Source organism: Rutidosis leptorrhynchoides, chromosome 2 (assembly GCF_046630445.1).
Source record: "Rutidosis leptorrhynchoides isolate AG116_Rl617_1_P2 chromosome 2, CSIRO_AGI_Rlap_v1, whole genome shotgun sequence".
In the NCBI taxonomy this organism is placed as follows: Eukaryota; Viridiplantae; Streptophyta; class Magnoliopsida; order Asterales; family Asteraceae; genus Rutidosis; species Rutidosis leptorrhynchoides.
The window spans coordinates 23,691,562-23,705,989 of record NC_092334.1 but is presented as its reverse complement, the minus strand read 5'-3'; the positions used below and the strand labels follow the sequence as shown (position 1 = coordinate 23,705,989).

The 14,428-nt window shown below is 35.2% G+C and overlaps 1 pseudogene; it reads right to left on the bottom strand.

The window, feature by feature from the left end:
* LOC139887701 (receptor-like protein 6) overlaps window positions 1-14,428 on the bottom strand; it is a 73,765-nt pseudogene that overhangs the window by 12,819 nt on the left and 46,518 nt on the right.

The window sequence follows — 14,428 nt, the reverse complement described above, 5'->3', positions numbered from 1 at the left end:
TCGTGATATCAATCGGAGACCAAGTCGAAATTACATATCTTCAAGACAAAAGTGAGTATATAGTCCCACTTTTAAACTCTAAATATTTCGGGATGAGAATACATGTATTTTATGTTTTACGCTATGGACACAAGTAACTGAAAAATATATTCTACGTTGAGTTGTACCACTGGCATACTTCCCTGTAGCTTGGTAACTAATATTTACAGCGGTATTGTAAACGCGAATCCTGTTGATAGATCTATCGGGCCTGACAACCCCAACCGGACTGGACGACCAGTATTCAACGGTTGCACAGTACTTCGTTTCGTGACTACACCTTGGTACGGTGTAGTAAGATTTCATAATAAAGGGAATATGCGACGTGATTAAATGTTAAGTATGGTTACCAAGTGCTCAACCACTTAGAATATTTTTATTAAAATGTTTATATATGAAATCTTGTGTTCCATTGTTATAACGCTGCTAGCATCAAACCTATATATCTCACCAACTTTATGTTGACGTTTTAAAGCATGTTATTCTCAGGTATGAATTAAGTCTCCCGCTGTGCATTAGCTCATGTTAAGGATACTACTTGGGACCTTTTAAGCCATGATACAAAGACGTTGCATTCGAGTCATTGGAGTTCAATAGAGAATATAAATAAGTAAATGACAGATTAGGTCATTTGGATATTATGAAATGTTAGACGAAAATGTCAAATATTGATGTAATGATAGTTTGCCTTTTTAAGAATAAATGCAACGTTTGTAAAATGTATCATATAGAGGTCAAGTACCTCGCAATGTTATCATATGTTATTGTATTCGTCCCTATGGATTGGGTCGGGTCGTCTCATGTGGTATCAGAGCGTTGGTCTTAGCGAACCAGGCCTTGCATTAGTGTGTCTAACTGGTAGTTGTTAGGATGCATTAGTGAGTCTGGACTTTGACCGTGTCTACATGTCAAAAGTTTTGCTTATCATATCTAGTCGAAAATCATCTGCTTATCATCCTTAAGAATTGCCTGCTTAGTATTCTTAAGTCTAGACACGTCTTACTGCATTTGGTGCATCGATAGTGTATAGACAAAATTCGTATCCTAGCGTATCTGTTGCTATAGACATTGCCTGACGAATTTCAAAAATTCTCCGTAATTCACGGGATTTTGAGTATTATAAATACATATGTAAATTATGTATTGAAGAATACCAAACCCAACTCCTATAATCTATTCCAAACCAAAAATTCATTTCCCCGACTGTACAAGATGAACTCCGCGTCCAGTTCGAATTCCTCCGACTCCCACAGCTACGCTGATATGGATTTCCATTCGGGCTCCGAAGGCAGCGTCACTGGAATGGATCAACCAATTTCTCATCATCTATTCTGGATGAATTGGGGATGGGTTCGTAGTATACTAAATTATTGGAGACAAGAAGAAGGTGATCCCTTTCACCCACCGAATTGCCCCATTGGCGACGAACCTGAAGCACTTACCGGCGAACCTGTTCGAGAAACCATTTTCTCTCTCATTTCTCGAGTATCTCGTCACGATTATATCCTATCCCATATTTCGGATCTTGTTCATTCGCTCACTCCAACCGCCAATCATCCTGGTGTACTAGCAGAAATTAACGAACTTCGCGCTCGTGTGACGGCTTTGGAGAACACGGTGCGAAGGTTACAAACACCAGCAGCAGCACCAGCAGCATAACCAGTACCGTTAACAACATCAACCTCGCAATCTTCAGTACCAGTAGCATCATCGACGTCAACGACATCATCAGCATCAACACCAACCGTATCATTACCACCACCAACAATCACATCAGCACCACGTACCTCAACATCATCATCTGAACTTCGAATATGATCTTTGTTCTACATATCATTCTACACCGATTACCTCTTCTTTACGTATCGTTCTTCGTTCGACATGACGATTATGTAATCTCTAATGTTTTTTAGATTATGTAATCTAGTAATAACGATAAATCAAATGAGTTGAGTATTTTATTGACTCATTAAATTCATAGTTACCTCCGAAGAAAATATATATGCAAATATATTTTCATAAAGATTGTAATTAAAAATTTCATTCGTACAAACTGTTAATGATGAAAATATTTTAACGGGTGGGTAGTACCCAAGGAATATTTAGAATTCACATTAACAAGTTACACTGTACATTCTTCGAATCTGATTCAACGATCATTTATTATCCTACTTACAATTACCGATATACGTAACCGTTCACCCCAGATTAACCATTTCCATTTAAATTTCATATTTGGATTTTTACCTATCCGAATCCAACAAGTGGCATAATGAAGAAACATTGGCAAAATAAAAATTGTTAGAAACAGATGAATTAATTAATTGAAATTGTGATAGGATTACACGATAACTGTTCCGGCTAACTGTTCCCAGCTAACTGATTAATATTTAATTTATCGCAATTTACATTCTTGCAATTTTAATTTCTGTACTTTACATACCGTCGGGACACATGTACAACAACACGTCGGATTAATTCGGAGACAACACGTTGTATAATGGGTCATGATATATATTTATTTATTTTACGCATTTTAAATAACGGGACACGTATACAAGGTTTCGACTTATCATATTGATCCATCTATATATATATTTCAGAACAACCATAGACACTCTATATGTGAAGGTGGGAGTTGGCTATACAGGGTCGGAGTTGATTCCAAAATATATATATACTTTGAGTTGTGATCGACACCGAGACCAGTACACGGGTCACGATACGTATTAAGTAATTCGAATATTATATATTTAGTTCATATATGAATTTATTGAACCATTGGACAATCGGACTATTGGACTGCTAACTTTGGACAATTAAAAATGAGTTAAAATGATGATTATTACATATGAAACTAAACAATCCTTCAAGTTTGCCACTTGATTCTATTTTAAACCTCATTTGTATCTTGACGATTACAATTCGCATTCACAACTTTTCATGATTCTTGAAAACATCTCGATCGAGAAGTTCAACCAGCCGCACCTCGTCTACGGAATAAAGATTTATGCATACAATTATGCACCTAAAAATTTTTGAACTCGAAGTTATAGTTAAAACGTATCCGCATCGAATTCCTTATCATCCATTAGCAAAAACAATCACGCGATTCCTTTTCAATTAACTAATTTTGTCACAGCTCCACTTCGATATCTCAGTAAGACTACTCTTATTACAATCTCGATATATATATATACGTTGTTCTTTCGCCATCGTTACCGGAGAACCTTTTATATTCCATCATATTACCATCAGCGTTTAATCATCTAAAAATACAATTCTCCTTAAACCATCTTGGTTTGATAACCAATGACCCAGATCCGATAACTTTGAAAATACTGACGAAGCAGCATGTTGTAGAAGGTCTTAATGACCAAATGTTGATGATAAAAGAAGGAAGTGTTAGGAACGCTCGATAGAAAATTGGTACTGAAAACCGGATTGAACAAACCATGAAGGAGACTCTGAACAAGTTACAAGGACTAAACTTGTACATAAAGAATTATGACGATTCTGTAGCAAACACCTTGCTTCTGAATCTAAACCCTTACGGGTCAATCTTCATCATCATCCTTCGACATTAGAAATTCCAAGATATTATCATATCTTTCATTATAAATATCCTCAATATTTCTGAAGATATTTTCACCACTATCCTTATCTGAAATCATTTATCCCTCTGTAATATCTGCGTTACAATATAAAGGAAACTGTGTTAGTTTCTAAATCCTTCAAGTTTAAAATAGGAATGTTCTGAAGCAGTGTTGGGAACTGATGCATGAACTAGTATAATATAATGAAACTTGATCAACTTCATTATATTACAGTAAGTCATGTTAAGTTTCTAATGGAATATGATGATTCACAGTACCGTCATCATGTGCCATGTTACATGACTTTTACATTCTATCCAATTCCGAAACATATTAAGAACAAATCATCTTGATAGTTCTATTTTCCTGGATATTCTGGTAATTTGACAAATCAAAATCGTGCCATTACCATTCCTTTCTTAGAGCATTAGCTATGTTCATTCCAAATTTTATACCTACGAATTTCGAACTATTGATCGCTTGACTCAAGGACGGGAAGAAGAAACGAAGGGACAAAGTCCCAAAATAGAAATTGGGGTATAGATTACAGCAAATAAGAGAGAGTATTAACTATGGATGACAATGATTATGGAAAACAGAAGCAGGAGCATCGAAATATAAGGAAAGATATCAAACCCAATAACCACCCAGAAACTACAAACCGTGTGTATCAATACGTATGGCGACGTAAAGACACGGGAGAATTAGAAACATTATAATTCCAAGAAAATCATAAAAGTGAATAGATTCTTCTAGCGGTAGATGAAAGAGAAGAATGAAAGATATGAAAGTTAGAAGTATAACAAAAATCAAAACGGGATGAAGCATTTTAAAGGATACCTTAAGGTATGAATTAGAGGAGGAAGAGTAAGAGATGTGAGGTATGGAAGTAAGAAAGGGAAGGAGGTGGATTTATAGTGAAATATCCGACAAAGAAATCGAAACAGATTATCGCATTAAATCAAAGGAGATCCTGTTTTCTAAATCATCGAAGAACCAAATCTTATTACATAAGATTTTCTTTAAATCCCTTAAATTCTGGAAATCAATCCTAATCTCGACATCGGTTAAAACAATTCTATATTCACTCATTTCATTCTTTTGTGATAGCTTCACTCGTGCGCTTCACATGACCGAATCGTTTTATCCATATCTTCCAATAATGATAAAACTTTATTAATACCTCATATTCGTCATGAAAACATTCCTATTGTTATTTATGACAACCTCTACCAAATTTCGGGACGAAATTTCTTTAACGGGTGGGTACTGTAACGACCCGGATTTTTCCGATCGTTTTACACTTATAAGATTAATATTTACATAAATTAAAACTTACCAACATGATAAGCAATCTAAATTGTTGAGATTTATGATTTTGAAAAGAGTTTTACATAACGTTTAACCGTCTAGTTTGACCGATGATATCACGAACTATACAATATATGTTAATTATACGTTTGTGTATATATATGTATATATACATATTTAACATGATTTAAGGATGTTTAAATATCTCATTTTGTATTAATAACAATAAGTTATAAGTATATTTTGAAACTACTAACTTAAGCTTTCAAAACGATAACTATACGTAACGTTATTTGACATAAATACTTACGACCTATAATGTTTATACATATATCGTATATATAATGTATTTAATCACTTTTAAAGACTTAAATACATAAAACAATATAAGTATATTCACAAAAGATAGCTATATTTGAATCCTCATTCCATTTTTCACAAGATTTCTATACGTATATCTAGAGTATATGTACTCGTATCATACCTAGCTTCTATACGTATTTACTATTGGTATATACACATCAAATCACCACCAACCAGCCCTTGTTCATGCCTTATGTATAAGGTAACTACTTTTGTTATTTAGTATGACAATTTCACATGATTAAAAGATCTTTTCACAAAATTACAAATTTATACACCTTTTACACCACCATAAATACATGTATCCATTTTCAATTTTTGGAACATCATTTCTCTAGCTAAACACACACACTTACTAGCCTCATGTCTCTCTAAGAACTCCAGCAAAAATCCTCTCAAGAATCACCTTAAACACCACCATAAAAAGATCAACAAAAACACTACAAAAATACAACTTTCAATTCAAGTTTATGTCTTAAGTTGCTTCCAATCTTTCATCCAATTTCATCACTCTTTTGGTTCTAGGTTTTTACTCCTCTTTTACAGCAATCTTGTCCAAGTAACTTGAGGTAGTAACTTTGTTCATAACCTTATTCGATTCATATATATATAGCTATCTTATTGTATGGTATACAATTTTAACAACAAAAACATAGTTTGAATGATTTCAAACTTGTTTGCAAACTAAATAGATCCTTCTAACTTAACTTTTAAAATACTTCAAGACCTGTAATATAACTTAAATATATGCTAATTTAACAAGGTATAACTTGGTTTTTCAAAGAATACCTTAAAAAACTGTTTTTATGACGTCGGAGTGCAACCGGGGGCTGTTTTGGGTTGGATAATTAAAAACCATCTTGAACTTTGAATTGGAGGTTTATATTCTGGAAAAATGATATTTCTTATGAATATGTTAACACATAAAAATTTCATAATTTAATTCATAGTATAAGTATTTTTAGAAAAATGGTCATTAAATGATGTTTTTGTAACAAAAATGATTAACTTCATAAGTTTCACCAAAATTTGACCTATGACCTATGATTTCGAATACAAACTAAGGTATTTACAGTTCATATTCTTAAAGAGGGACTCGATCCAAGGAAGTGGAAAGTTGAATCAACGAAAACGGAGTTGTAACGAAGAAATTATGACCAAAACAAAATCGGATATCCAAGACTAGTTTAGCCACGAAAATAATTGGAGAAAATTAAATAAATCACATCTTCCTAAAGTAACATGATATTTTATACATATGTACTCATAATTTAATTTTATATGGTTCAGGATCACCCGTAAACAATACGAGAAGATTAATCATAAGATCCCATGATTGTACGCAACACGTCATTTGACAACACCGGTACTTTATGTACGCAACACGTCATTTGACAACACCGGTACCATGGGTCAAGATTAATCTCGACCAATACATATACGATGGGGGTTTTATTTATTTCATTGGGGGTTTATTAAACAACTAAATATGAACCATTAAAATTGAATTACTAACATCGGACTGCTAACTACGGACTAAGGAATTATTAAAAGTATTAAAAGTATTATAAGTATATATATGTGACGATTGTTTAAAAAGAAAAGGTATTGATATATTATATATGGATAGGTTCGTGATATCAATCGGAGACCAAGTCGAAATTACATATCTTCAAGACAAAAGTGAGTATATAGTCCCACTTTTAAACTCTAAATATTTCGGGATGAGAATACATGTATTTTATGTTTTACGCTATGGACACAAGTAACTGAAAAATATATTCTACGTTGAGTTGTACCACTGGCATACTTCCCTGTAGCTTGGTAACTAATATTTACAGCGGTATTGTAAACGCGAATCCTGTTGATAGATCTATCGGGCCTGACAACCCCAACCGGACTGGACGACCAGTATTCAACGGTTGCACAGTACTTCGTTTCGTGACTACACCTTGGTACGGTGTAGTAAGATTTCATAATAAAGGGAATATGCGACGTGATTAAATGTTAAGTATGGTTACCAAGTGATCAACCACTTAGAATATTTTTATTAAAATGTTTATATATGAAATCTTGTGTTCCATTGTTATAACGCTACTAGCATCAAACCTATATATCTCACCAACTTTATGTTGACGTTTTAAAGCATGTTATTCTCAGGTATGAATTAAGTCTTCCGCTGTGCATTAGCTCATGTTAAGGATACTACTTGGGACCTTTTAAGCCATGATACAAAGACGTTGCATTCGAGTCATTGGAGTTCAATAGAGAATATAAATAAGTAAATGACAGATTAGGTCATTTGGATATTATGAAATGTTAGACGAAAATGTCAAATATTGATGTAATGATAGTTTGCCTTTTTAAGAATAAATGCAACGTTTGTAAAATGTATCATATAGAGGTCAAGTACCTCGCAATGTTATCATATGTTATTGTATTCGTCCCTATGGATTGGGTCGGGTCGTCTCACAACCTCATAACGTTCTTCTACACACTTTGATTCAGTGTTGTACACTCTTTTGTTCAGATTCCCATAGCCCAAGAAGATACCAGAGACAACCTTTGAATTAAATTTCCCTCCAGCGTCTCGTACCAGAATAGTACAAGGAGCACCAAAGGGTTCAAAATGTTTAATGTTAGGCTTTCTCTTGTGTAACAGTTCATAACACGTCTTACCATGTCTTTTCACCACTAGAACTCTGTTCATCACATAGCATGCTGTACTTACAGCTTCACCCCAAAAAACAATCGGTAGACATGAATCAGCTAGCATAGTCCTAGCGATCTCAATTAAAGTCCTATTCTTCCTTTCAGCAACACCATTTGACTGTGGCATATAAGCAGGACTGAACTGTTGCTGTATCCCCTTTTCATTATAAAACAGCAGCATCTGATTATTCTTGAATTCCGTAACATTGTCGATACAAATCTTTCTAACCTTCAACTTATACAAGCTTTCGAGCTTTAGAATCAAAACTTTAATATGCTCGAAAGTGTTTGACTTATGCTTCAGCATCACAACCCAAGAGAAACGGGAATACTCATCTGTAACTACCAAACAATATAACTCTACAGTGATGGTTTTGCAGTTAACTGGACCAAAGAGATCTATATGCAACAACTCCAAAGGAATATTGACTGAATTATGTTTCTTGGTAGTATGTGACTTCTTAGTCTGTTTCCCTTATTTACACGGAAGACAACCCTCAGGAATATGAAAACTTTTAACATTCACACCATCCACCAGTCCATTGTGGACTAGGTTATTCATCTTCCTTAGACTCAGATGACCCATACGCTTGTGCCAAATTATGGACTCCTGTTCAATAGCTTTGGAAACAAAAGCCTGATGGCTTGTTGCTGCTTTAACATGAGTTTTACGCATATCAAGAATATAAAGATCCTTGCACCTTGGAGCGGTCATCAGAATCATGTCTTCCGGAATCACAAACTCTTTTCTTAAAATATAACAAAAATCTTCATCAAAAGCAATTGTATACTTTTTGTCAGCAACTTGTGAAACAGAAAGCAGATTGTTCGACATCTGCTCCACATAATTGACTTTATCAAAGCTGACGTTCTCATTTGCTATGACGCCTTGTGTAGTAATAAATCCTCCTTCACTACCTGCAAAAGAAACTGGTCCTCTATTCATTGTTTTAACATTTGAAAGCAAGGACAAGTTCCCTGTCATGTACCTGGATGCCCCACTATCAACAATCCAAGTACTGCAACGTGGATTGTAGGTGGCCTGCACATTAAAATAAAGAGATTAGTTAGAAAGGGCCACCCATGACCTTATGGCAGTGGGTTTCCCATTAACACCAACAACTGGCAACTCCACCCATTGTCCTTTAGATCCAAAAGGACCTTCAAAATTTTGGACCCCCTTAACTTCTGATTTACATTTCCAAACAGTATTTTTCGGTAACTGTTTCATGTAGTAGTCATTTGTTTGGAAAACTTTTGTTTCATTTGATTTCACAGAAGTAGAATTAAACACTAGTGAAGGTGATCTTCGATTGAAAGTACGTTTCAGACTAAGATCAACCTTCCTATGTGGTGTCTGTCTAATGGGTTTACAATTTACAGACCTGTGTCCCAACATCCCACAATTGAAACAGTGAACATCATCAAAGTTATGAGTATTAAACAATTTATGTCTAATAGGTGAAAATTGTCTCCTAGGTGGTGCAGTCTGTTGTCTAGTAGTAGGAGGTGACGAAACTTGTTGTTTAACAGTCTGTCGACGACTAGGCGGAACATATTTAGACATGTTACCAGAATTAGAACTCTCACCTTTTGGTGGAAGTTCAGCCTTAGGATCATCAACCTACGATTTCACCGCACTACTCTCCTTAACAAATTTAACAGGGGCGGACAAAGTAGTTTTCTTCCTAACTTGTTTTGTTTTCTCTACACTCTTTGTTGGAGTCTTATGACTCTCACTCCTATTACTATCGTTCTTAGGGTTCTTGAGGATCGTTATAGGCTTAATCACTAGTACAAAAGGTTTGCTATCTTTTTCAGTGTCGACATCAGTGTCAGACTCCGTCTCATAGAAAACCTCTAAGGGTTTCTTACTCTCAACAACCTTACTAATGCCCTTAACTGGTGTCTCCTCAGGCTTACCATAAGCTGGTTCTACAACCGGATTCTTACACTTCTCAACAGGCTTGTTAACATACTCATTCATCAGTGGTGGGGAAACCTGATCATAACCTAAACCCTGTTTCTTAGTATGATTAAATGTTTGTGTCACGTATGACATTCTCTGCCAATTATCAATCCTAGCTTTTTCAGACTCATATTTCAACTTAAATGAATCCTTTTCTGCCTTAAGGGTTTCTATCTGGCCCAAATACAGATTAATCACTTTTTCATCATCTATAATAGTTGACTTTAAGTGACCTACCTGATTGTCTAAAGACTTAATAACATTAACATATTCTTTCTGTTTATTAAGATAGAAAAGTGCATCATCATAGTTTTTCTTATTAGTCTGATTCTCTAATCTCAAATTCTTAAGCTCAAGTCTAAGTTTAGGACAGGTTTCACAAGTAACAGGTATCTCATTAAGCTTAGAAATAACACATTCAAGTCTATCAATTTCCTGTTCAAAGTCAATGCATTTAGGAAAAGTAGAAACTGAATCATTACATACCTTATCATTACCGAACGTGTGAGCCATGAATGCGTAGTCATTTCTCCCAACCCGTGAATCCGCATCTGATTTTGACTCAGACTCTGAGCTTGTACTATCTGAGTAATCAGCATTATAACCTCCTTTGCCCTCAACTTTATCAGAACTATCTGAACTCTGAACCGTAACTATCTTCTCATCACCACTCTTCAAATCACCGTTGAGCAAGTGCGCTATTTCTTTTCTAAAATAGGTACCCACATGACAACTCATTCTAGAGGATTCACCATCATCAGAGAAGAATCAGTAGTAAACTCAAGATCTGACAAGTCCTTAGCTTTGCGAAACTTATCATACAGCTGATCTTTAATTCTCTTCCTAAAGCACATTTTCATTACCTCTTCTGCCCTTTTCAATCTAGCGTCACATTTTCACACATAGCATGTGCAGTTAGGATTATCCTTACCTATACAACCTGCATTTCTTCTTACGATCCTCTCTTCCTCAATCTCAGCTTCACTTTTACCTACAAACATAACATTTGCTTTCTCTGTCTCAACCGAAATAGACCAATCACACACCTCATATGCATAAGTAGTAGTCAATGCTTTAGATTGACGAGAAGCAGAAGCCTCTTTCTCTACAATCACATACTTTGGAGTAACTTCAATGGTTGTAGTGTGGAAAGGATTATGAAAACCGGGCTTGGGTGGTCTTGTACATGTCCTCTTATAATGACAAACTTCATCACAATTGTGGCACCTAACCTTTGACATATCAAAACCAAACTTCGAGTTAAAATTTAAGCTCAACGTCCTTTGCCCTGTTCTCTTCAAATACTTTCTAGCATGTCTCACAATACTACCCATACCATAAAGAATATCCATCCTTTCAATCTCATCCTCATCAATTTGATCGTAGTCTTCATTTTCAAGATGACCATTAACTATTTGACCACTAATCATGTCGTTGTACGAATTGACAATGATAGCTTCCAGTGCTATATCCTCCTGAATCGACTCTATAGACCTCCTTTTGATATTCTCAGTTTGAAACACTGGTGTCTGAGTCTGTTGAATCGGAGAAGACTCAATCATCTTGACTGTAGAATTTTGAGCTTGAGATTTGGCATTGAAATAACCAAACATTGACGGTGGTGCTGATATCTGTGAAGCATTTGTTGAGATGTATGTTGTCTGTAATGGAGCATGAACTCCAGAAGATGACCCGATTGTGGAAGCAGCAGCTACAGTATCAAGTCTCTTTCTCCTTGCCTCAACCTGAATGTCCTTTTCCATCAACTTAGATGTAAAGGCTGTTAAAGTTAACGTACGGCCTGATGCAATGTACCTATTCTGAATATTTTCAATCTTGTGATCCCATTTTTTAGGACGACCATCTTTCAAAACCCTGACTGCCTTATCATCAGGCACCTCAATCCCATAATCTGCCATCTCAGCAACCGGTAGACGATATCTTTCCAAATTTTGTCCAAGAGATTCTGATGGAAGAGCTGCAAACACTCTCCATTCATCCTTCAAAACCTTACCCTTAGTGGCACGATAAGTAGCAGTACCCTCTATTGCTGATTGAAGAGCCAGCCAAATAGTGTACGAAGTCTTGTTTCGGTTTTTAAACTGTTGAAAAATCTCTTTAGACAAAGCTTGTGTGAGCTGTGCGTAACACCTACACTCTAGATTATACTGTTCACGCTCTGTAGGACTGAACTGTGTAGTTTCTTTAGGTTCACCGTCTGCTGTGTTTGGCCACACATATTCATTCTCAATAAACTCCTATAGTCTAGATTCTATACCATTCAAGTAGATTGTAAACCTGGTTTTCCAGTCCAAAAAGTCTTTAAGATTTTCAAGTTTAGGGACCTTATTAGCAGATCCAGACTCACTTTCGTTAAGTAACAATTTTTATAGTCCAGGAGCAATTAACAAAGCACTGTATTCGTTTGTTACTTGTTCATTAGTGTCTGACATATTGGTTAATTAAGTGTGAATAAAAGATTAAATCAGTTTCTGATTATAGACACACGGTCGACTGTCTTAGACATAAGATCGACTGTCTTAGACACACGGTCGAGTGTATGAGTCACACGGTTGAGTGTATGAGTCACACGGTCAGTTTTCTGACAAAAATTGGGCAGCACTTCGTTACACACTAAACCTTTGGTATTACAACTCACACGGCCGACTGTCTCACTCACACGGTCGATTGACTTACTCACACGGTCGATTAAGTGACTCACTCGGTTGATTGATGGACCCACATGGCCAATTTTCAAGACTCACACGGCCGAGTGTGTTCTTGATGGAAACATGTCGACTTTTAGGGTTTTCTAGACAAAAATCGATTTTTCGATCGATTTTCAATGAAAAAGACAAAACCAAAATGTAGAACACGATTATAATGACACCAGTAACACGTTTTGACAAAGAAAACACAAACTATAATGTAGAAATGAAGATTAATCATGCAACACCAAAATAACACCAAAAACCTCATTTTTTGACCCAAAAACGAATTTTGATCAAGCAAACAAGAGACTCCAGCTCTGATACCACTTTGTAGACGAATATTGACTGATCTTAGGTCTCTTGCAATCAATACTAGAGGCGAAAAACACTAGAATTGAGTAATACCGAGATATGGGTCGAATCGAGATCGATTTGATCAAACCTAGAGTGTAAACTAGATTAGATTGACGCCTAAACAAGTTATTTTGGTGGTATATGGTGATAGGGATCGAAAGGGATGAAAATCAGTCGACTAGGGTTAATGGGATGTGTAACCTCACAAAGGAGGTTTTAACCCGTATATATACTGCATGACAGACACAGTCGGTCGACCGAGTCACTCAGTCGGTCAACTGAGTGACACAGTCGGTCGACTGAATCACTCAGTCGGTCGACTGAGTCACACAGTTGGTCGAGTGTGTGAACACACTCGGTCGATTGTGTATGCAGTTTAATATATTGATTGTTTAAATAATTAAGCACACACAATCACAAATGTAATCAATAGTCACATGTAAACGTTATTGCATAACCGAATGTATTAAACGACAAATTAATCTATGGCTGGGGATTCATGCACCAACACATATATCTTAATCCCACTCATAGACGTCGAGGCAAGCCTGTTATTGAGTTATTTGTGTGATGACCCAGAAATTTCCGACCAAATTTAAACTTTAATCTTTATATGATTCCGACACGATAAGCAAAGTCTGTAATGTTGAGTCTTGAAAATTTTGAAAATTTTATTCATGTAATCAATTACCCTTTGACTATGCTCAATGATTCACGAACATTTATGTGTATATTCATATGTATATATAATATATACTTATTAACTGAAAACGTTAACAAAGTATTAGATATATAATACTTTACATGAACGTTTTTGTTGCAATGTAAGTTTATTATAGTTATCGACGAGATTAAAAGATAATATCAAATGATTGATTTATCAGATACATTGTATGGTTATGAGTCTATGCTACGAGGCCCACGTTGATTTGAGAAATCGTTCCTTTTTTAACGGTATTCGGAATAAAGGGTAAAGTAATTTTCAAGTAAGAACAAATCTGTCAATTGACGAAGGTTAGACAAAATTTAGTGGAGAATTGAATTTCACAATACTTGATTGATCTATTTTCAAACGTACGAAAACGTTTTCTGATATAATAGAACTTGATTATTAAAATGTCTTTGTTTAAATAATGTAAGTTGGAATATTGGTGTTTAAATATATAGATAACTTGCAACGGGTATTTAAAATGTTTTTATATATATTAGATATATTTGATTTCAAATTAATTAAGTAAACGATGGTAACACTTGTTTATTCGATTTGATTGATATTAAGATATATAATTTAGAAAGTTTGAGGAAATTAAAATAAACAAGGGCGCATAAATGAATTATATCAAATTAAGTTTTAAAGTGTAAACGTTACGTGT